Source organism: Falco peregrinus, chromosome 4 (assembly GCF_023634155.1).
Source record: "Falco peregrinus isolate bFalPer1 chromosome 4, bFalPer1.pri, whole genome shotgun sequence".
NCBI lineage: Eukaryota > Metazoa > Chordata > Aves > Falconiformes > Falconidae > Falco > Falco peregrinus.
This window is the reverse complement of record NC_073724.1, coordinates 31,572,730-31,597,959: the sequence shown is the minus strand read 5'-3', so window position 1 is coordinate 31,597,959 and position 25,230 is coordinate 31,572,730.

The following is a 25,230-nucleotide window of genomic DNA, read 5'->3' as shown; positions in this document are numbered from 1 at the left end:
TATGGGTTTTTGCCCCTTCCCGTCCGTGTCAGAATGTGCAGAAAGGTGGGCAAGGAATAACGTGGAGAGCGATGGCGGTAAAAGTGAATGGCTGCCGGGACAACTGGGATGGACCAAGCACAAGAGACGCTGTGCAAGGGGAGTGTGATGGCAGGAGGCAAAGATTGTCAGCCGCACTGAGAAGATTGCAAGGGGAGACAGGGAAGAGACAACCCCACAGTCAGTTCTCTTCTGTGCCCTGTTTCCTTCCATAGATGAAATCCAAACTGTCATCAGGCTGATTCAGAAACCCTTCTAAAGACCCATAGTTCACCTTTACCATCCTAACCCCCAAATCTCAGTTCAGAGAGAATCTCCTCCTCCTAGAGACTGTTCTCTTTCCACCACAATACTGAACTTCTGCATCCTCTATACAGTCCCCCCACACATTTTCAACCAGAGACCAGCCTACCTGGGGTGGCTTTTCACTCCTTGAATGACTTCGTCACAGACAGCATTGCACGAAGGCTAGGAACATAATCTTGGCAAAGTATTTTCTAAACCAATGTAACTTTCTATTTTCCAGTGCTGTCTGGATTCACAGTTTAGTAGTTCTGAAGTGGGAGCTTGTGTACCTTTTGGACCGTACCTTTTGGACCAATTTCTCCATTTCTGCAAGTCAAAGTTATGGTGTATTCTCTACCTCTTATTTTTGTATGTCTACAGGTAGCTTCCCCTGCTCAAAGCAGTCACTTCATAAAACTTGGCCTTTGATGCCATTTTGCTATGTGCTTGTCATACCTGAGATGGACTGATCCTGTGGGATAATTCTAAGTCTCTTGAGCCTCTGTCCCTTCATGGCTTGAAAATCGTTTCTGAGTAATACAAGGTCTAGTATTGAACTGGCCCTGGCCAGGTCATGTTGGGTTGTTGGTATTTTTCAGCAGCCCTATTTGCAACCACAGGCAGGAGGCAATGGAAGAACAGCTAAAACAAAAGTGAAACTGAAGTTATAAAAGAAAATTAAGTTCAACATCTGGTACTGACATACCATGTTTTGTTACCTATAGATCTGGTAAATTCCCAAGCAGCCTGTTGATGCTCTGTGCATCACAGTACCCCGTTTTTCCCACATTCCTCCTTGCTGCACACATTTCATACAGCCTTGCTGAATTTTACCATAACTAATCCAACTTCTTCTATTTATGCACTAACCATAGCTTCCCATGCAAATGAGGCTTATTTGAATAACAGATTAGATAAAGTCAGAGGATCTGGAAGAAGTCAAATAGAAGTCCTCTATTATCTATGTTCTCAAATAGAAGAAGGAAATCCAGCAGTTGCCACACACAGCAGGTTGTTAACAGCATGATGTCACACTGCTCTGCTAGGTGAACATGCGGCATATACAGAAGGAGACATCTTTCCCTATTCCATCTGCATCCATCAATGCAAGTCAGCACTAGACACTCATGCTTGCTTGGTTTTTACTTTGCATTAATAACACTGGCTACATACAGTACAAAGATGAGTTTCAGAACGTCTAGTATTTGCTGCTATTTCCATTTGAAACATAGTTACACAATAAAGGATTCAAGATTAATCAGCTTGAAAATACTAGAGATGTTAAGTGACAAGAAGCTGGGAACAATGATTTAGAAATGGCAGCTCAATTATGCAACTTGGAGAAAAACAAACAGAGACTGAAATTGAAACTGAAATGCTTGTAATTCATCCTATTTTGAACCAAAATTTGGATAGCATTTACTTACTGGTGAACAGCCAGACTCAGCTGCAAATAGTGCTGTCTGAAGGCAGTTAACAAAGGAGATTAGTACAGATCCACCCTGCTTCAGAGACTTTGAGACAGTTGCAGGAGGGAGACACGAAAGGAGGAACGCTCTCATTGGGAGGTTCTCCACATAGCTTTGTCCAAATGAGCAAGTCCAAAGGCTCCTATGAAATACGGGTTAACTGAGATTTTCTTTCTTTCTGTTTGCACAGGAAAGAAGCAAACACAACAGCCACAGACCTTAAATAGTCATGATGAACAAACATGTCAGATTAGCTCCCTGTACACACTTGAGAGGACTGGGCTGAGTTTGTAGGGTATTTTCTGGGTTTGCTCAGCCTTTGAGGATAAGCTTGAACAGCATTGACTTTTTGAGCTTTGCCAAGGCTGCCCTCAGGAGCGGACAGTCCACACAGGCGGTAAGCATCCAAGTGCAGGCCATCTGTGTAGCCTGCCCGTACTTTGATAGGACAGCATGGTACTTTCCTGTAAGAAGCAATGCACCCATGCACTGATGGGATTGTGCCACCTCCCAACCCATGTCATACCACCACCACTACCTAAGACGTGAGCAGAGGCTGTCCCAAGCTCCTAAACTTGTTCTAAAATGTTCTTTTTAAACAAGAAAAATATAATATTGCAGACTTACTTTCTTTATAGTTATGATTGACAGAAAGTAAAATCTTGGGGACTGTTAATTTTTTTTTCCTACCTATCTGTCATGGTTTAACCCCAGCCAGCAACCAGGCACCACACAGCCACTTGCTCACTGCCCCCACAGTGGGATGGGGGTGAAGATCGGAAGAGTAAAAGTGAGAAAACTTGTGGGTCGAGATAAAGACAGTTTGACAAGCAAAGCAAAACAAGGAATTCATTCAGCACTTCCCATGAGCAGGTGTTGCAGCACAATCAAACTAGTAGGCTGCAACAAGACTTTACCATTGGTCAGATTCTACTGTCTGTGCTGTATCTCCTGCCTCCAAAGGTCAGACCACACTGCTCCTCCCCTAACTGACCCCAACCCACCCATCTTCAGGGCTATTTAACCATTTATTGGGAATGAGCTACAGCTGCACATGGTCCATGTCAATCAACCCACTGCCGCTGAGGCAAGGCCACAGCTGCATGTTATCAATGCTAATCAACGCACTGCCTTCATTCCTCTACAGGCAGGCAGGTGTTCAGCTATCCCCAGGGCAGCCGGGCTCCATCATATGTAACAGTTACTCGGGAAGACAAATGCCATAATGCTGAACATCCCCCACTTCCTTCTTCTTCCCCCAGCTTAATACTCAGCATGACGTCATATGTTATGGAATGTCCCTTTGGTTAGTTTGGGTCACCTGTCCTGGCTGTGTCCCCTCCCAATTTCTTGTGCCCCTCCAGCCCTCCCCAGGGCCTGAGAAACTGAGAAGTCCTTGATTTAGTATAAAATTACCCAGCAACAACTGAAAACATCAGTGCCTCCTTAACATCGTTCTCACACCAAATTCCAAACACAGCACTGCACCAGCTACTAAGAAGAAAATCAGCTCTATCCCAACTGAACCCAGGGCACTGTCTCTGTTTAACCATATGTTTTTCAGTCTATGTGTCTGGCTGGAGGGAGAACTGCTTACCAGGAAAAAGGAGGTTGAGATTTTTAAAGTCACACCAGATATTTCTCTTCAGCTATCAGGGGCTACAACCTTTTCAGAATTCTCATTAATGGAATTTCTTATATACTGATGCATCCAAAAAAGACACAGTTCATTCATCTATAATTTTTATTATTTTGGGGTGTGGCTATACACACCACTCATTGAGTCTGAAGGATAGTATCCAAGAGATTTGCCCTCCAACCAGCAATTTGTTGCACCAATTAAGGTGGAAAAGAGATGGCCCAGGGAGTTTCCCTGACAGGGCAGGAATACGTGAAGCCACAACAGTGCTCCTGTCTTTGAAGGCTAATCCTATCCTATCCTGGTCTGCATGAGCAGGACTGTTGCCAGCAGGTCAAGGGAGGTGATCCTTCTCTCCTCAGCACTGGTGAGGTCACACATAGAGTGCTGTGTCCAGCTCTGGACTCCCCGGTACAAAAGAAGCGTGGACATACTAGAGGGAGTACAGCAAAGCACCACTGAGATGATTAAGAGACTGGAACATCCTTTCCTATGAGGATAGCATGAGAGAGCTGGGGCTGTTCAGCCTGGAGAAGAGGAGGCTCATCAATGTCTGTAAATACCTGAAGGCAGGGTGCAAAGAGGACAGAGCCAGGCTCTTCTCAGTGGTGTCCAGTGACAGGAGCAGAGACAATGGGCACAAACTGAAACACAGGAGGGTCACTATGAACACTGGGAAACACTTGTTCACTGCGAGGGTGCCTGAACTCTGGCACAGGTTGCCCAGGGATGTTGTGGAGTCTCTATCCTTTGAGATACTCAAAAGCTGTCTGGACATGGTTCTGAGCAACCAGCTGTAGGTGACCCTGCTTGAGCAGGGGTGTTGTAACAGATGACCTCCAGAGATGCCTTTCAACATCAACTGGTCTGTGATTCTGTGAAGGACTGTCTTAACCTATACCTCATGAGTGAATCCAGGGGCTTGTTTGTCCATTGCCTTTATAAGTGTCGTAAATTACTGAAAGCAGAATCAAAAGCATGAACAAACACACAAAGAAAAACCGCAACAACACCAAATTCCAATATTGTAACATTACACATCTGCTCTTTCTGATGTCACTAGACCAAGATATTCTAAATTTTGCATATTTTATTCCATTTACAAACAAGCCAACTGCCAGGGAAAGATTGCCTCTCTAAATATTAGATAGGAAGGTATTTTCCCCTTCTTTCAAGATAGCCTAGAATAGCAGCAGTATTTGAACATACCAAACTACAGTGCCTGAGAGCACTGAAAATTATTACCTCAGTGGTTTGATTTAAGCAGCTGCCTACAAATGGGAACAGAGCAATGACTACCCGAGGTATTTCTAATACATCTATTACCTTGACACAACACCAAGTATAGGTGTTCCCCATTTGACAGATGGAGAAACTGAAGCACAGAAAAACCCATTAGTGACGTATGATCAATGAGTCAGAGTACAGAAAAGGAAAGGAAGAATATCAGAAAAATCTATATGGCTGAAAAGAGTGAGAGAGCAAAGAGCTGAGAAAAGTTTGGCTGAAAGGCTTATAGTGATCTTAATGTGTACTTACCCATTTAAATGCACAGAAATGACACACTTAGAATGGAAAAGTTTGGTACCTGCATTTTTAACTGATAGCGACAAGTGATTCTGTTTCCCTTGAGTCACTCCTAAATTGCTCTGTTTGGATATAGGGAACACAAAGAAGAAAAAATAGCTCCAAAACACATATAATATAAGTATCTTGACATAGCACAGTATCTACAAAAACAGCTGTGCATAGTTCTCAGCTAAATTCACTGAGAATGGTCCTGATTTTTGTTTCAGTCTTTTCTGTTCCTTCCTACTTAACGTAACTTCCTATAACTGCAGTCAGATTTTAACCCTTGGGGTTCGACACGTGCTCCAGCAGTAGCACATACCTAAAATCTGTTTATGTCGTTCTTGCGCACTTTAGGTCAAGGTAGCAGTAGCAATATCTAGCCATCATTTTTCATAGAATGGACACTCAGCAAGAAACAAATCAGAAGCATGAACCAGAAGGCCAAGAGTATGGGGAAATGGAACTGATACCTCTTGGAGTCTTTTTTGAAATGAGGAGGGTAAAGATAGGGCTTATGACACAGGAGCACAGGAATATAATGAAAATATTTTTGCACATTTAGTAGGTAGACCATGGAGTTAAAAAAAAAAAATAGGCTAGGGAGAGACACAATTAGGAAAGCTGCATGAAAAACAGTGTTCCTCTTCTGTGAAAATTCCTAAGATTTTGCAGTTTCCCTTGCTAAATCACAGTAGTCGAAATCTCAAAAGTATTCACAAATGAAGCATATGCAAAAAACATGACTAGACAGAGAGATCACACTATATCTTTTCTGTTCCAAACTTTTCAAAGGTCCTGTTTTTAGGAGTGGCTTAATTTTCTAAGGGAAAAATTAGTTGGCAAAAGAAACTGTATTTGTTTATTTTTCAGAAGGCTAAAGCAAGATGTCCAAATCCACATTAAAAAAATGGGACTAAGCCTTTCCCACAAACAGGCTTCTTCTGAAAAAACAGATTTCCGAATGAGAAAATCAGCCACTAAAAATACAGAACCAGCCATAGTAACCTAATAAACTCTTCCACATGTCAGACTCTATAGTAAGGAGCCATTTTGAAACAGCAGAGATCCCTTTTTATCATGAGTCTTCTCTATTTTCCTTTTTAACCACAACACTTTCATTGTATAGTAGGTGGCACGAAGGCATTCATGTACACTCATGCACATGAAAGAGTGGAAAGAAGAGGTGGAATGTACTCTTTTTTTCTTTCCAAATCTTGCATCAATGAAACAATGCCTAATGAGAAGCCATTGTAACTCTGGTAACAGCTACAACTCCGGTCACTATAGACAAAAAAAGCTGGAACCAAAGTCAAAAGATCAACTGGCACCATCTAGTACCTGAGAGACACAGACTTTTTAACTGCCAGTTATCTCTATCCTTGCTGTTTTCAACATGTAAACCATGAATCCCTGGCATTACCCTTCAGCTTGAATATATTCATTGTGCGGATAATACTCTTGTAAAACAGTTTCATCAGTATCATGATGTCTTTGTTCTGGTGCACCCAGAATAAATAGTATTTAGAAGAAAACGTTGGACTACTCATTAAACATCTCTCAATCTATCTCATGCTGTAACAATGCAATTCCTAAAAGGGAAACGCATTTATCCTCACTGAAAATGTGCATCAGCGAGGAACAGAAAGTAGCTGAATGCAATTTACAATAAAAGAATCAAACTGGTTAATCAGGGTATACATCAACCCTTTAGTGGAATCAATAAAAAAACCCTGCAGAGCAATCTAATAACAAATTTGTAGGTCGATGCATATAACTCCTTGTTAAATTTTAAATCTACACAAAAAAGGTGGGGAACTGTAATCAAAGTTGTAGTAGCAATTCGAACTGCAGTTACAAACTATAGCCCCACTGTCTACAAGAGGCAAGAAGAATTTCAATTTACATTGTCTGATTTTATGCAGAGGACAGAATATCATGAAGTGTGACCTTTCTTGGGATCATCAGACATCGTCAGCAATTTAACAGATGGGTTATTCTGACCCTTATGAGCAGCAGACAATCAGGGAATGTAGTAGCAATTCAAAGCCAGCAGGGTAGAGAATAAATTACTCAGGATCACAGAAATGGAATAAAACATCTCATCTAGATCTTGCCTATTTATACTCTAAAGCTAAATTGGTGATTCATTTAACTTGTAACTTCCTTAGCATTTCTAACCCAAGCATTTAGAGACAAGCACTAATAAAATATTACTCTATAGGATCATATAATAAGACGTAACACTATTTAGATGTTTTGGCCCAGAGCCCTTCAATTGTAATGCACAATGAAACAAACATTTACTGAAGACAGCCCACAGATCTACCTGTTCTGCACAACATGTCATGAGCTGAAGGCACTATCAGAAGATCAAAAGTCATCTGCAACATGTCATAAGAAGAAAAGAGGCAAGCACTTTCAGATTAAATTCCCAGGTTGCCTTAGGATGTAAGTAACATCCTCCTGTTACCCAGGAAAACATAAACCACATTCAACAATCCCTGACCTTCTGACCTGAGGAAAACTTCCTCCTGCCTTCAGATATGGTGATTAATTAATCCTGACTCTGTAAATGCCATACATCAACCAGACGTACATCGACCAGACACTTCCCAACATCCTGCCTTGTAACCACATCAGAAAGCTAAGTTACATTTCCAGGGAACAGGAGGGGAACCATCTCCTTGCCCTGTCATCTCTGTCCTGACATACGGGATCGCTGTGGTCCAAGTGGAATGCAAACAAACAGCAATGTCACATCCTTCCAGAAATCTGAAAAATGCACTTCACCTGCTATATCCTATAATTACGTTAGTCTTTTTTGCAGCTACCTCATACTGGTGACTCAGCGCTATTGTATGCTCAGGCAAGACATTCAGGTGTCTTCTGGCCACCTTTCACAATTACAGTTTTTAGTTTGCTGCAGAAGTTCCTCTCCAAGAACACAGCTTTGAACATTGTGCTATTCCATTTCTATCCCTCTTCATAACATTATGCTGTCTCTATTTTTATTATTCCAGGGGAGAAGGACATCTGTTTTTCTCACTACTGATGGAGCCATGCTTTGACTGCCAAGAGCAACCAGCTTTAGTCTCTGCGACATTCACAAGTACAGACCCATCCCTTACTGCAGAAATGCTAGTGGATATTGTGTCCCCTAGCACTTTCACTCATTCAAACCAATAGCTCCCTGCACACAACAAACAGAACAGCAGTAGCTGGAAAGAAACCACAGGAAAGTAAAAAGAAATTAGAATTAAGATGCTTATAGCAGCAGTGGGATTCATTATTTTTTCTTAAAATGATTACTTTGTGTCTATTCCTCATTAAGTCTCCCAGAGCTAAAAAGGCAGTGCATTTCAGCCATGCGTGGAGGGGTTAAAATCAGAAAAAATGTAGTAATTTTCTTTCACAGCATGATGTATTGCCATCTTGTGGCTGTTTTACCTATACTGTGCTGAAAATGAGAATAAAATACATGCACTTTTTTAATCTTTTGCAAGCATAACCATTTAAGAAATGTGAGAGAGGTCGATCACAAGTGGATTATGTTTATCTGAGCTTTTCTGAAACTTCACTCTGACTTAGTACCATTCCATCAAACTGTTTCTCCGTTATGTGTGCAGGCAGCTTTTCTGAACACTAACCTGTATATTGATTGCCTCATTGATGTCATTCTTTCTTATTTTTTTCTTTTTTGTTTAGTGAAATGCAATTCAGTGACATTTTTTCTTACAGCATCTTATTTTTACTTTTTGGTGCATTTTGCATTTGATTCTGAAAAAAAAACCCAAAACTTCTTTAACCAGAATCTGTGAAATCATTGAAGTATATTTAGCAGGCACTTTGATGTGACCAACAAATAAAATAATTAGCTAAAAAAGCACCAAAAAGTGTGAAGATAAAAGCTATATTGCAGCAGAAGCGCCTTAGTTATATTATTATATGCCCTGCTCAATAGAACAATCTTTTCCTTAGGTATATCTCCTATAGAGCACACACACATAATGAACATCTGCACAGAAAATTAATTACAGTACTGTATTTTTTGGATTATCATTAGCACCACTTAGTCTCCTATAGTATATCACCCATATAGGAATACATATATTTGAGATCATCTTAATTCAGGAAGGGATCTCTACTCAGTAACATACATGAGCCCAAGACATGTTTTCCTAAACAGGAGTAGACTTGGGCTGGCACTTTAATGCTTTCCTGGATTAATGCCTATAGAAAGACCTATCTTGATTATGTAACTTCTTCTTTGGCAGCAGTGAGAAGAATAATTCACAAAGTGACTCAGTGATTTCATCATTGCTTTGATCTTGTTCTCTTTCATAAAGATGTAAATCAGATATAACAAAATCAAAAGAAAAATCAGTGGAAACAAATTAAGTTACATTGGTAACAAAGACAAGAAAAATCACTTTCAGTTACCATCTCACAATCTCCCTTAGAAAATATTCTGGATTTTGAAGCCTTTCATACTCATTCTTATGTTGCCTGGATTTGAATGTTCAATACTGAAGATACCTGAAGTTTCTTCAGTCTGAAGAAAGTTGTTGCTGTTGCCCAGGGCAGAGATTGGCAATGGGGCAGAGACTGTTATATTGTCCTTGGATTATAAGGGAACAGAAACAACTCTTTTGGCTGCCGGGCTTTCCTTAGTCCATAAAAATGAATGGAGGAATTTATCTGACCAAACATTGTTCCATTCACCCTTGCCAATGAGGGAATAAGGACTAGGACTATAAAAAACAGGCTTTATTGACCTTGCCCACTGCGAAATGAAGGCTGGTTTTGGCTTGTTTGTGACACCTTCACCTGACCTCCTGCTTCTGAAGGTGGCTGAAGCAGCTTCCCTGCATACCTTCAGTGTTTGCATGGGCATTTCTGAAACAAATAAACAAAGAAACATGCAAACAAACAAAAAATAAAACCAAACAAGACTTGGCAGCTCTTCCTTTACTGTGGCCCACTCCATGGTTGTGGTCAACTGTGTTACTCCTTCCCTAGCAGGGACAAGAAGGACCAATATTCACAGGCTTCCAGATGAGCAAGATGAAGAGTCCATGTGGCAGAACGTGACCCTGGCATCAACTACTGTTCCCTGTTGTTAACTGTTGATACCAGTATGTACTACTTCCTAGAGCAGCTCTTTGGCAGCCTTGCAGCTGCAGCACACAAATCTCACGCTAAGCAAAAAATAATCCAGAAAAACACTGCTGATCTTCACAGGAAGCAGAGATGATTCACTTCCTTTTTATAGTCCTCTGTCCCCCATTTTGCTTTTATGTGAGGTTGAAGCAGAGAAATAATCACGACTTTGATTTGCTGGGAAATAGAGAAAAAACATGGAACAGATTTCCAGCTATGGTTTCTCATGCAGCTGTGCTGCTTATAACAGTTTAAATAATCCCAGGCTTCCTTCCTTACTCCTTCTTTTCCATCTCTGTTGAGAAAATGCAAGTGTTTGTGCCCCAAACTCTAACAGACAACCAATCTGTCTGAAAAATAACCTGGCAAAGTGAACTGGCTATTTTCAGTCATACCAGGTCCCTGATGCAATTCTCTGTTCACCTGGGTGAGCAGTAGAAGAGAGAGAAGAGGTAACTCTGGAGCGAGCAGCCATGAGAAAAGTGAGTGTCTAGCAGACAGAACCTGTTTTCTTTCATGCATAAGTACTTGAAATGTACATCAAATTTCAGCTACAGGCCTTCTTCCATTTTCAGAAAGCATTATGGTTTCAGAAAGCTGTCTCTTGAAGAGCTCAGGCCAATTAGGACTCTGTTTGTTCTCCAATTTGGTCAATAGAGAGATAGATTTACACAAATAGGAATTTCAAAAGAGCCTTGGCACTTGTCTCCAATGGATTTGAACATCTATTCTGAAGTGTAACTGTATTTGTGTAACAATTCCCAGGGTACTAATTCTATTGCCTAAACAGAGCAAATCCAGGTCCTTCTGCACTAAAAGCACAAGTCCCACAGGATTACCACATTTCCCTAGATATACAATTAATTCAGCAGGTAGCAGTAGCAGACACTGACATACCCACACAGGAAGCTGTGTTATAAACCAACCAGTAAATTTCACTTTCAGCACTTTAGATGGTGAGAAGGGGAGGTGAAGCAGTTTGCCAGACTGAATGAACTACCCTGTTTTCCAGGTGCACCTGTGATTGCTGGTGTCAATAAAACGCGTGGCAGAAGGTGGCCCTGAAATCCTAACTCCACCTTTATTGATAGTCTGCCAATAGAAAGGCACCAATCTAGGTGTGAAGATGACACAGCAGCCTTCAAAAATGAGGAGCTGTGCTTCGCATTTTTTTTAACTATGCAGTGATGTCTGAACTAACTGGCAAACTGGATCAGCCATTAGAGTTGAATAGTGTGGCTGGGAGCCTGCAGTTACATTCAGTTTAGCTAAGAGATGTGTTGGGAGACATTATGTATTTAAGGTCCGAGTACAAATGGTGATGCCTGGCATTGCCTAGAAGTCGATAACCACAGGCAGCGGCAGAGGAACTGGCTATGATACAGTAGTGTCAGTGCTGCCATTCTTAATGCATGTTGACTGCAAGTGCCCAGATGTTTGGGTTTTTTCAGTTTTGGCATTTCTGCTTTCTACTTAGAGCAAACACTCTTCCCTAGATAACTGCAGGTGGGATGTCCCTTGGCTTTCTCCAGGAGCTGCAGGAAGCCCAAGTAGAAATTTCTTGGGACATGTAGGTATTGTCATCTATGACAGAAGGTAGTATTCAAAGGAAAATGTGAAGTTGAAGTACATTTCCTTTAAAGATGACTCATTGGATTAAGTATGTCTTCATCTGGAGTTACTGATTTCTGTCTAGAGAGTCAAACATTGCATACTATGTCTAGAAAATATGAATGCATTTTTTGATAAACTAAACCCTTAAGCATTGTTTTGGGTGGTGGTGGTTTTAGTTTGGGGTTGGTTTTTGTTGTTGTTGCAGGGGGTATGTGGTTTTGGTTTTTACTGTAAGCCATATTAAAGGAAAAAAGGATATTGATTGGATCTGGCAGGTGGTAAAGCAATTTATCCAGGCTGCAATCTTTTCAAGTCCAGCCAGTTTCAGCTTTCCTGTTTTAAAACTATTAAGCAGAGCATTTACTCTGTGCCTGACAGTCAGGGAGAAACAACCATGGAATGCAATGAAATTACTTTACTTCTTGGGAGGCAGGTGGAAGGAGACAAGGGTTTTAGTAATGACTTCAAAGTTGTTAGTAAGTCTTGTCTGATGCATATATGAAATTAAGCACCCTGGAAAATGCTGTACATATCCTCTGTAGAAGACAGTGTTGAAAGTTATCCACACTGAAATCATATCTGAACAACATGCAAACCACATGGACTGAGAGATGACATATGTAAGGAAACTAGCAGAAAAACATATAAAAGACTTGATTAAATATCATTCTTGATATTACCTTGAATGGTAAAGCTACTGGAAAACAAAGAGGGGGATCATAGATGGCAATGTCTAGATTTTCATTAAAACCAAACTAGAGATCATGGAAAGTGTTATTTTGGATTCAGTATTAACAGAGAGTATCTGTGTTAGAAGTACTGTTAAAACCTTAAAGGTGAAAATAATTTGGAATTATGGACATTTGTAACATTGTAATTCTATATAGCACTTTGCAAAAATACAGAAACTGATTTTAGGTGCATTAACTATGTATCTGAATTACCCTTACAGTGACACCACTGAATTCAGTGCAGGGTTTCTGAGCTTACTGAAGTGTCAATACATCCATGACAAGAAGAAAATCCTAAAAGCAGCAGGAGAATTTATATATAAAGGTTGTTGAATCATGAAGAGCAGAAGACAGGCATCAAAGTGTTTGGGGGTTTGCTCTGGAGTTTAGTGCTTAAGTCAGAACATAGGTGAGACAACAGAAATTTTGCTTTCTCAAGATCAAGTCTAGCTAGACAACGGTAAAACTCTGTCTTGCTTCTAATGAAGTTCTCTGGTATCCCCAAGAAAAAGTTCTTATTTTCTCAACATTTTCTTGATGTCTACTTTGTGTTAAGGCTATACTGATAAAATGGTTGCATAACAGATGCAGATTTGCTTATGGTACATTGGAAGGCAAGAACTGACAACATGCTAATCCCCACGAAGTTTCTGCGCCCAAATGTTGATGTGTGTCACTTCCATTCACTTTATATTCCACGTTCTTCATCCCACCTGCCTAGATGGATGGGACTCAGCTCCTGCTCCACTGATGTGTGTGATGGCTCTAGCTGCAGTGTAGAAGTAAGGCTCCATAAGCACCTGTCACTTTTCTTAGGTTACGACTGCAAAATAAAAAGTGTAACCTTACCACTGAACAAAAAAAAAAAAAAAATACCATGTTACATTGACTGTCATTCACTGTGAGCAGAACTCTATCAATCTACGAAAAACAAAACTTCAAAATAAAAGGGTAACTTTAAAGTGTTTGTCTGCTTCTTGAAATGACACTTACTGCTGCTGGAATTCCATGTTTATCACAACCCACAGGCTGCCAAGCCAAATCTGCCCTACTTTGAAATAAATTATAAATTCAAATTGTTCTAATCCAGTCCTGAAAACCTCACCAGGAATCTAAAAGTCCAGGTGGCTGGTTGCATCATCAGAGAGGTTTTGAAAGGTTTGGAATAGGAATTGAGTGAGCAGGGCTATAGACACTAGGTAATGCAGAAGGACACTCATCCTTCCTCTGCCAAATGTCAATGGAGGGAAGGATAGGAAGGACTGCAAGTTGTTGTGGAAGGATGGTAATCACTGGAGACTGCAGATGTGATTCTGAACAGATACACGGATTTTGATTAAGTATCGGGATGCCTTTTTCTCTCTATTTTTTTTCCCTCTCATCATACTTTTGCATATAGAATGACCCTTTGGGTCCAATCCCAAACCCTACTGAAGGCTACTATCAATTCAGTAGGTTCAGTATGTCACTTTTTAAATTATTTTGTTCCCTTTAGAATAATGCAGCCAATATGAACACCTTTTGACACCTTGGTAATGACAGAATCATTTAGGTTGGAAAAGATCTTTGAGATCAAGTCCAGCCATTAACTCAGGACTGTCAAGTCCACCACTAAACCATGTCCCTAAGCACCACATCTGCGTGTTTTTTAAATACCTCCAGGGATGGTGATTCCACCACTTCCCTGGGCAGCCTGTTCAAATGCTTGACCATCCTTGCTGTGAAGAATTTTTTCCTAGTATCCAATCTAAACCTCCCCTGGCACAGCTTGAGGCCGTTTCCTCTTGTCCCGTTGCTTGTTATCTGGGAGAAAAGACCTAACCCCACCTCTCTACAACCTCTTTTCAGGTAGTTGTAGAGAGCAAGAAGGTTCCCCCCAAGTCTTCTGCTCTCCAGACTAAACAATCCCAGTTCCCTCAGCCGCTCCAGACCCTTCACCAGATTTGTTGCCATCTTTGAACAGACTCCAGCACCTCTGCATCTGCCTTTTGAAGTGAGGGGCCCAAAACTCAATGCAGCATTCAAGGTGCGGCCTCACCAGTGCTGAGTACAGGGGGACAATCACCTCCCTTGTCCTGCTGGCCACACACCAGGATGCTGTTGGCCTTCTTGGCCACCTGGGCACACTGCCAGCCCATATTCAGCTGGCTGTTGACAAACACCCCCAGGTCCTTCTCTGCTGGGCAGCTTTCCAGCTGCTGTTCCCCAAGCCTGTAGCGTTGTGCAGGGTTGTTGTGTCCCGAGTGCACGACCTAGCACTTCTCCTTATGTCGTGACTATTACTGGTCACACTCAGATGCAGCTGATGGAACTGTATGCTCATTTTGCTTTAGCAAAACAAATTGATTTCCTGAATGCAATAAGAAGAGGTTAAGGCTTAGTTCCAACCCTGCATGCTAATACCAGGCAAAGAAAAATCCATGGCTGGGTATACAATAATGTAAACAAAAGATGAATTAAGATGTTTTAATTTATCACATTGTTAAGATGTCCTAATTATATCATTAAGTTGTAAACAACATTTGTGGAATAAGCAACTCAGGACACAATCAGACCTGCTGCCTTTCCACCGTCTCCCTCCACGATTAGAGAGAAAAGTTACAATTACAACTTAACTCCCCTTAAGCTACCATGGGTCCACATCCCAGTTATCCTGTTAAAAACCTGCATCTCTGTCCTCAGATTTCTAGTGTTTATTACATTAGTTTTTAACAGAACAGCCCTGTAGGAAAGGAATAAGTCTTAGTCTGCAGCATTTACTTCAGTCTTTAAATGCGCAGAACTATACATAGTGACTGTGGGAGGGGAGAGACAGGGAAGTCCACCTTGCACTTCTTGGGAAGCAGTCCTCAAGTTGCTTTGCATTATGCTACCAGCAGTCTATGTTGCTGAGAGCTCTTGGTGCTCAAAGCACAGCCCGTTTCAACCAAGTCCAGTGTTTTGATCGTACTCAGCAGGGCCACCTTACCCAGAACATACCTCAACTAAACAAAAGATCTCTTCCTTCGTAATGATGCTGAACTAAAAATAATGGTAAATTATGTCTTTTGCCCCAGATCTAACATCTTTTCCCAGGATACAAATTTACATTACTATACCTTGGTGGCCTTTCAGTGGAGGTCTTTGTCATCTGTCATGCCAGGCTTATATCCAAGGATATCAAGAATGGTCCCTTACTCAGCTCAGATTTCCTGCTCCATGGTATAGACCTCCTCCATGGTTTAAACTCTTCCATGGTCTTTCTCAGACTCTTTGCACACTTACAAACACATGAACTGCCACACTGCATGAGGTTAAGTGCCAGTTTAGCCTAGACCATGGGCTCAACAGCACTTAGCCTGTATTTCAGGGAAGTGTAAGAAACAGTATACCGTGATATAACAGAAGCATGCAGTGATAAAATAAATGCTGTTTTCCAGCAGTTAGCTGTTCAAAAGCTGATTATTCAGGATTCTGTACTGGACCACAATGCACTATACACAGAAGTGTATACATTTGATTTCATCTAATATCTTTTTTTTTTATCCATCTGGCCTTCTTTTGCAAGAAGTGCTATGGTGTAATTCTGGATAGTGTGAAAAAGTGCTTCCTTTTGTGTTTTTTAAACTCGCTACTGATGATTTCAATGGCTGTCCCCTCAACCTCGCAAAAAATGGCATATAAGCATTCTCTATGGACCTTCTCTAAACCATTTTTAGTTTTACAGAATTTTGTGATATTACTTTCTCAATCATCTCTTGTCCAGACTGGAGAGCTGAAGTCTGTCTTACTCTTGTGTATCTTTGATCACCTTGCAGCTCTTCTCTCTCTCATCTCTGATTTTCTTATACCTGCCTTGAGGCTACTGGGGAAGAACTGTATGCTCATTCAAGCAGTGGGAGCACTGTGAATTTATGCAGTGACATAAGAACATTTTCTGGGTTTACTCCATCCCTTTCTCAATAATTCCTAACATTTCATATATTCTTTTGACCTCCCCAGAGCACTGAGCTGATGTTTCCAGAAACTATCCACAGTGACTCCAAAATGTATTTCCTAAATGGTAATAACTAATTTAGAGCCTGTTACTATGTATGAACAGTTTAAGTTATTTTTATTCCATTTCTATTACTTTGGACTTATGAGCATTAATTTTCATTTGTCATTTTATTATGCAGTTACTCAGTATTATGAGATTCCGTTACAGCTTTTTTGCAGTCAGCTTCAGATTAGACTGTTCCAAATAATTTGCTATCATATGCAATCGTCTCGATGCAGTATTTATCTCCTTTTCCAGCTCTTTCCAGCTTCATGTTTTCCATTCCCTGTCCCTGACATAGATTTCTCTAGAAATCTGGCCATCACCCCCTTTCCAGTCCTTTTCTAGGCTTCCTCCTTAGAACACCATGAAAAAAAGCTATGCCTGAATCTCCCATTCAGTTAGCATTTCTACAGCAGGCTATCTGCGTGGGATTCATTACACCTAACTTTAGATGGTGACATCTATTTCTGAGCCAAGTTCTCTCTATAATCAAATAGAGAGGAAATAGGCAGTGGTACAGTGGAAGTGATCCAACTCTAATGTAAATGTCTAAAATGTATCAGATTAATCATGTCCTGAAAGTGTTTATTCTTCCTCATTGACTCAAAGGGAGTCTACAGTGAGTGGAGCAATTACAGATTATCTACGTCAGAGGCAGCAACATCATAAATTAGGTGAGAAGGATCCTGCATTTCCCCCACAGATCTCACTGGGCTGAAACCACGTAAATTTTCTGGTGAACTAAAAATCCAAGAATTACATTCTTTAAAGGCCTCAAACCTGGAGTAGGGAAGGACTGGGCTTAGTAGAAATCTACAGGGTAACAGCTTTGCCATTTCCCACACAGAGAAAATGCAGCTTCCTTTGCACTGCATGCCGTACAGCAAGTGGCCCAAGTGTATCCAGGATCTGGTCCAGCTGGATGCAGGCTTCCACTAGAGCAGAGTGGGCATGACTGTGCACAGGCAATATTTCACATGTCCTGTCCGTCATTCCTGCATTACTCTACCTCCAGAATACTGTAATGCCCCCAAAATTACTATCAGAAAGTTTTGACAGGACTGGTCTTCCCTTGGAAAATTTATTTGCACTTGAAGTATCTTCCCATTTCCTTGCAGTGTTTCTATATCATCATGTCTTCCACAGAAAGAACAAGCTTATAATGGCTATACGTACTTCAGCTCTTCTTTCCTATCTTATTCACTGTCCTTTCCATCCGAGATCACCCTTCACAGCAGTCAAGAGTGATGCCTGGCAGGGGATCATTCTCTTAGAGCTTTTAGACTGTTCCCTCCACAAGTTAATGATAAAAGCTACATTTCTAAAACAGCAATGTTCTCACAACAGTCCACTGAGGTAGCTAATATGATCTTGAGACACTTGGTAAAGTTACCTCTGAGAGCAGTTCTACAGCCAAAAATATATAGGGAAAGTACTGCACTCTGGATGTACAAAAAATGTAATTCATTTTCCTTTATGCAGTATTCACCAGGGCAGAAATAACCAGGGAGCAGCTTGTTCTAAAGCTTCAAAATGTTACTGCAAATTAATGTGCACTAGTTAGTACCCTTAAGCAACTGAACTACCCTGAATGCATAGCTTATAAAAATACTTTTTTCCTTTCTCAAGGAAGCATTCAGAAAGCACAGCCTATAAAAAGTCTTTAAAAAAAAAAATCTTTTATCTCCAGTTAGTCTTCAAAGCAATCTTCTGACCCTAGCTTGGCTCAAATACCATCTGATATGGGTAGTGAAGCGATAAGATACATAAAGCATAGCATACAGGGACTCTTACTGCTTACCTTAGGAGAAATGACAGTATATTGGAGATGCTAACAACACAGCCTTTTATTCTGGACCTTTCTAAGATCCAGACTAACCCTCTTCACTACTGCTTACCGTGGAAGACCCATGTCCTCCCCAGTGAGGAACCGCTGGATGTGGTGTTTGGTTTGGAACTCTTGGCCAGGGACTGGTGAGTAATGGCAAAAGTAATGGCAAAGGAGTCCAGATTTTCTCCTCCCAAAAAAGCTTGAACCAAGAGAGAAGACATCAAAGGATTTTGAAAGAATATGCAGTGATGAAAAGGACAGAACATCATTAATCTAATTATCTAATTGTTAATCTAGCACTTAATACAAACATCCTGTATGTTTTTTCACCTGAATAATAGAGACTTAGCCAAGTCCCTTATATGCTCCTAGAAGCTATCAGTGCCATGAGATAAAAAGCACCAGAATTCAGTGAAAAGCCATGCCAAAAGCCTGATATCTAAAACCATAAGAAACTATGACAGGGAGATAGAGGCTAACCTAAAGTAATGTGGTATATAAAGGACAATTGGGTGATTGCAATAATGAGCTGTTACAGTACGGAGGTGAGTGCCCAGTGGTACAATGTGGATGTCCCCAGCTGAGTGCTCACCTCTGGTCCCTTTTACAGTCAGTAGAGAAAACAGATATTTCTGGGGTAGAATTAATCTCTTCTCAAATTAGACCCTGAAATTAGGACACAGCTGTGGAAACCCCACCTCCAGAATGCTGTCTTCTGACCAGGCTCCTATCCCTGGATTCCTGCTGCCTATTTTTACTAAGGAATTTTCTAGTCATTTTTGAATGCAAATGATGTGTCTCAAGAGCCCTATTATTCATCTACTCATTCAGAAGATCTCATTGAGCTGTATTCTTGTGTAACTGCTAAGGACCTGCACAAATGTCTGAAATTGATTCCTCTGCGATACGTAGAGAAGTTGTTCATAGGGCTTCTTCTTTCCCCATAAATATTTTTTATCTTAGGAAGCTAAGTGACTTGTAGTTATAAACTTGGATTGTGTACATTTAATGTATCATAAATAGTATATAATATATATGATAAATAATTCCTCTCATTAAATGGCCATTTCAACAGTATGGGGTTCAGCCCTTCCAGTGCATCATGGAGGCCATAAGCCATAGGGGCCAGCCTGTGTGTTACAAATGGCTTCATGCCAACAGCAACACATGGCAATTGGTGGTGATGCTCAACTTTCAGGCAGTGCTGCAACATGATGCCTGCATCACGGAAGCTGCTGTAGCAGCGTTGTTGTCCTCTCCCATCCATCAGCACATATACCAAGCTCAGAAACAGAAGTGTGAGACATTGACCAGATTGCAGGTGGCAATGGGACACGGGGAAACCCTGGGCTGGATGCAGCTACGGTCCATGGGGAGTGTCCGTCTGTGCTGGCTTTGCTGCTGCTATACATCTCACAGTTCTGAACGTGCTCTGAATCATGCTCAGATCAAGAGATGCTAATTGGAATGAGAGACAGGTTTCTGCCTTCGGAGACAACCTTGTAAATCTTGCCTAGACTGTTGAGTATTTCTCTGGAAAACCATTGCTTATGCAGTATATAGAAGGGATGTAGGTAACAGTTAATCCACATAAATTCATGCCAAAAATCATATTCAAAATTTTTGTGGTGTGAACATGTCCCAAGCCAATACAGAGTTACAGAGGACATGAGCACAGAGCTTGCAGGTCTACCCCCGGTTCCTAACTCAGTATTCTCCCCTTTCATTTACCTAAATACCAAAACAGGAAAAAATTAATTTTACAACTTCCTTTTTTATTTCAAGAGAGGTAACTGAAATCTAAGTGAAAGTAAAGGCTTTCACTAAGTAAAGGCTTATAAAACAAGGTTTTAAGATACCTTATTTTGAGGTTTTGGAGATTTCACTGATACTGCAAAAGGAAATCTTTTTTTTCCTAATCATCCAGATGCTGCTTTTCACAAATTGTATACATTTTACAAAAGTGGCTAAATGTTTTCTCCATTTTGCTCACCAGGAAATGCATTCGTCTCATTTTTAGCACCTAATTTCTGAATGCTCAGAATTAGCTACATCAGATTAAATCTTGGAAAAGTTCCCTTTAACTACAGCAGGTCCAAGATTTCACCACAGGCTGGATTATCAGAACTGCTGCTGGCTTCTAGCTCTGAGAGACATCAATAGAAATCTCAGGTGCTCAAAGCAGCGAAAAATCTGGGTCTAGATACAGGAATTTCAGGTTGCACAAAATCAGAGGCATCTCAGTTCAGGCTCTGCTTTTGAAAATTTGCTTGCAGGAATTGATTGCTTTCAGTGTCACTGTCCATGATCTACCCACTGGGCTACAGAACCTAACCCATGAGATTTTTATCATAACTGTAGCTAAGGTAAAAAGCCAAAAGGGTTTGTTTTTTGTTTTTTGTTTGTTTTTTTTTATCATTATGGCTCTTCTTGTAATTCAAGTGCCTTGGATTGTTCAATGCAACTTCTCCTCATGTAGACTGGAAGTAGAGGAAGGGAGAGGATTTTGACAGAAATCAATAACGTAGTTTAGACAAGGCATTAGGGGGAGCGTCTGTCTGCTTTGGTATCTTCCTCTAGTTTACCAGTGGGGATAATGGGCTTTGACATCTTGCCAGCTGTGCCATCCTAAAGAAAAGGTCATTGCTAGTTCAGCTCTGAGTGCTTCCTGCTAACCCACCATTAACCACAGCACGCTTAGGCAATTACTTCTGTCTGGCATTTCCATCATGAAAAGGACGTTCAAGTTACCTTCCAATGCACAAACCAGTTTTCTTACCTGCACAGTTTTTGTGATCTCCCAGGAAATGACTCTTGCATTTTTCCCCTATGCATGGGACAAACAAGTAGAAAGCTTTCTACCTGGAAGTGAATTGGTACCAAAAACCCAAGGAGAGCAAACAAAGATCACAAGCTCAGAAAACTGAGCAGGAGTGGAATATGTGTAACAAAGTAACACTTTTCACAGAGAGATGACTGATGTAAAGTTTAAAAAGCAGCTAAAATTGCTTTGTGAAGATAAACTCTATTTATTCTAAGTATGATGAGTATTTTTATTTGACTTATTCCAAATATATGGTTTTCTTTTATTTTTACATCTCTTGACTGTTACGTATTAAGCAGCAGTCTTCTGAGGCAGCTCCATCCTGGCAAACAAATCAGATTCCATTTAATAACTAGTAGATGAAACAAAGTGCTGTATTTTCTGTACTGTCTCTTGAAAATGGTTTTCAGTGGGCTTGATGGCAAAATATTATTGATAAAATTAACAACAGATGAAGGAAAAATTTGGTGGGGTAAAGAACTGAGAGAGAATATATTGCATGAGGTTTGCAGACAGGGAATTAACCAGGAAAAAGGAATGTGCAGAAGGAAAATGCTCTTGCAGCAGTACTGTAAAGGTGATGGGAAGGAAAAGAATGAAGGCAAATCCCACAAGAACAGAAAAATTAAATGAAGAAAACCAGGGTCAGGTTTGGACAGTTAGGTCCAAATGCCCAACCAGACTGGAAGATACCACGTCATCAGTGACATGCTACTGTGATACGCTTATTTTCTCTCCCCTCTGCAGTACCCTTCACCTCTCACGTCTTGTGACTTCCTCCAACTTCTCACCTCTCACCAACTTAACAACCTCTTTGGTCTGCTGTGCCATTCCATCCATTTCTGATATCCCTGGAGACCCTGGGAGCTGGAAATGCCTGCCCCAGGCAGGCCTGCTGCCACGCCAGCAAGACCCACACTTGTAACTGCAGCTGCAGGGTCCCCCGTCAGCCCCTCTTCCATGTTCTGCCCCACACTCACAACAGCCTGTACAAGATGATGTGCTGCTCTGCTCTGTCACGTTTTTCCTCATTGATCCACTTTTCTTTCAAGCCCTCAAGAAAATTGCCCAATTAAAAAAAAAAAAAAGTCCTGCTTTTACAGTTTTCCTAAAACTCTTTTTCTTCTGTCTGTCCCCTGCTATGCAAGGCTTTTGCTGAGTAACTTGATGTTCTTCTGAAGATGGCTTTATACTTCCTCAGTACATGTGTAACTGTCAAAGTTGGTGTGTGCTTTCTCCCAAAATCTCCTTGTTCTATTCTGGTTTGCTACCCATCCTCCTTCAGTGCAACCAAAGTGAGTTATTTGGGGCAAGGATGCTGTGTTTTCATTTCTATTACGGAGACTTGCAAAACTGTCCATGACTATAAAGTAATAATTATCCCAGCATTTACTGTTGAGGCAGTGTTAGGGGACTCCAGTGAGGCTGGCCACTGCAACTCCTGTAAGCCCTGCTTCTGAACATTGTCATTCCACAAAGCATTTCTTCAAAGAAGAGTTGTTGTGGCTGGATGCCAGAGAATTATGCAATATCTTCAAAATGTGAGGCACAGAATGGATTTGTACTTTGCCTGTGAGCTGAAAATTCGGGCTATTTTCATGTACTGGGATAAAGGTAGTTCAAAGAAATTGTGAAGCTGCCACAAACATTCTGTTACCATTTGCCTGTTACAAGCTAATGCTAAGATAGCTGCATCAATGCTGTTGCTGCTCCATGACTGTGTAGGCAAAGGATGACTGCAGGAGGCACAAAAGTGGGACACAGTGCTGTAATACTGTGAGCCTACTTCAGCCCCCTTAAACCAAGGAAGTTGTGCAATTAGTTTAATTCAAAGTGATAATTGACTCAAATCATGCCTATTCCTAGGATAAAAAGAGAAGGAAAGATGGTTTGGTGCTAACTCTGTCTCAGCCCTTCAGGCTCTCTGGTTATCTTCTTTATATATTTAATTAAGTACATTTGAAGGACAAATCTAGAGGATAATGAGCTTTTACAACTCCCACTGAAATTAAAAGCAGCTGCGCATGTTCCTGAGGTTTTAAAAGAAATATATTCATCCCATAAAAAATGCATTAGATGACCATTAAAGTTCTAAAACACGACAATAAAAGCAAATACATTTATAATTAGGGCTGCCCCTCATTCATTAGACACAAGCTGGCGTCTCCTTCACTACTCAATAAATGCTTTGCTCTTATTTTGTACTTTCTTAATTTTGCCTTCATGTTTGTGTTCAGAGTTCTTCTGGATGAAAAGTACTATAAATAAGCATGCTGCAATTACTGCTTACCACAGCCTATTGCCTCCTCCCGAAAGCTTGTTTTCCTGGGTGTCAGACTGACTTGAAAGGAACTGATTTGAGCCAGAGATTTCATCCTGTCTATTTAGGAACTCAGAAATGCAAAACTATTTCATGTCAAAGACACTGAGTTATGATGGTGACAGATGACAGGACAAAGCCCAGTGGTACATGACTGATCACTTTGGGAGACAAGGCTATTATTTATATTGAACGGTAGATTTTAAAAAACGTTGGCAGTTCACACCTGAATATACAGTCCATTTCATGCGACTTGAATTCCAGTAAAATGTGTCATATTAAGGGAATTGAAAGCTGATGATTAGATTGATAGGAGCATACAAATGAGATAAAGAGATTATTTCAGTGGGTGCAAAGATTCATCATCTTGCAGACCTAGAAAAAGTACATAAAATCAGTGTTGGCAATATGAATATTTCTGTATAAATAGTGGTAAATAATGCTGCAACATAGCAGTTACACAAACTATGTCTCTCTGCAGACCTTGAATAAACTGATAGCATAAACTTGTTTGAACAAGCGTATGTTTTAATACAGTCATAAATATTGAGCATGGAATCTGAGACACACTCATAGGATTGAAAAATGAGGTCTTGGAAAGCATGGAGACCATAAATATTGTAGAGGTCCCAACATATAACGAGCTAAATATGTGTTTCCTTGTATCAGCAAATAGGAACTTCTATTACTATAGCTAAGGGAGTGAATATAATCATTGTTCAAGATCAAGGAAATTTCAGACTCTTGTATGTGCACATCAAAGAGACATTGACAGATGGGATAGAGCTCAAATGAAAGATTCAAGATGCAGAAAATGTATTTTCTTGTCTCTCCCAACGTAAGTGATATGTTCCAGTTTCACTTGTGAATGGATTAAGAAGTGTCTGCAAGGAACTGGAGACTGAAGGAAATTATTACGCTATAGGATTCCCTGATTTCCCATCACAGGCATTTAAGTACTGTGCTTCCTGTTGAAAACAGTGATGCAGGAGCATAGCCAAGAGGGCAGATCGTTCAGAAATGGTTTCAGACTGCATGACTTCTTTGTCAGTACTTAGTATTTTAGTCAGCTACCACAGTGCCGGCACTGAGCTGCACATATGATATTGCCTTTTCAAATAAGGAATGAGAAGGCACCAAAACTACCACAGCTGGGCAGCGCTCAGTAAAAAGCATCATTGCACCCAGTGGAGAAAAAGGAGGACATGAAGGTGCATTCATAACAGCATCCTTCTGTCCTTCCCTCCCTGCACTGAAAAGCTTCCAACAGAGACAAAGGAGTGGGGGATAGAAACAGAGGGGAGACTGTGGAGTCAGACTGTCGTGGTTTAGCCCCGGCTGGCAACCAAGCCCCACGCAGCTGCTCACTCACTCCCCCTCACCCAAGGGGATGGGGAGGAGAAGCGGAAAGAAATGTAAAACTCAGGGGTTGAGATGAGAACAATTTAGTAGGTAAAACAAAAGCCACACAGGCAAGCAAAGCGAAACAAGGAATTAATTCACCACTTCCCATGGGCAGGCAGGTGTTCAGCCATGGCCAGGAAAGCCGGGCTCCATCACACGTAACAGTTACTTGGGAACACAAACGCCATAATGCCAGATGTCCCCACCTTCCTTCTTCTTCCCCCAGCTTATATATACTCAGCATGATGCCTTATGGTATGGAATATCCCCCTGGCCAGTTCGGGTCAGCTGTCCTGGCTGTGTCGCCTCCCAATTTCCCTT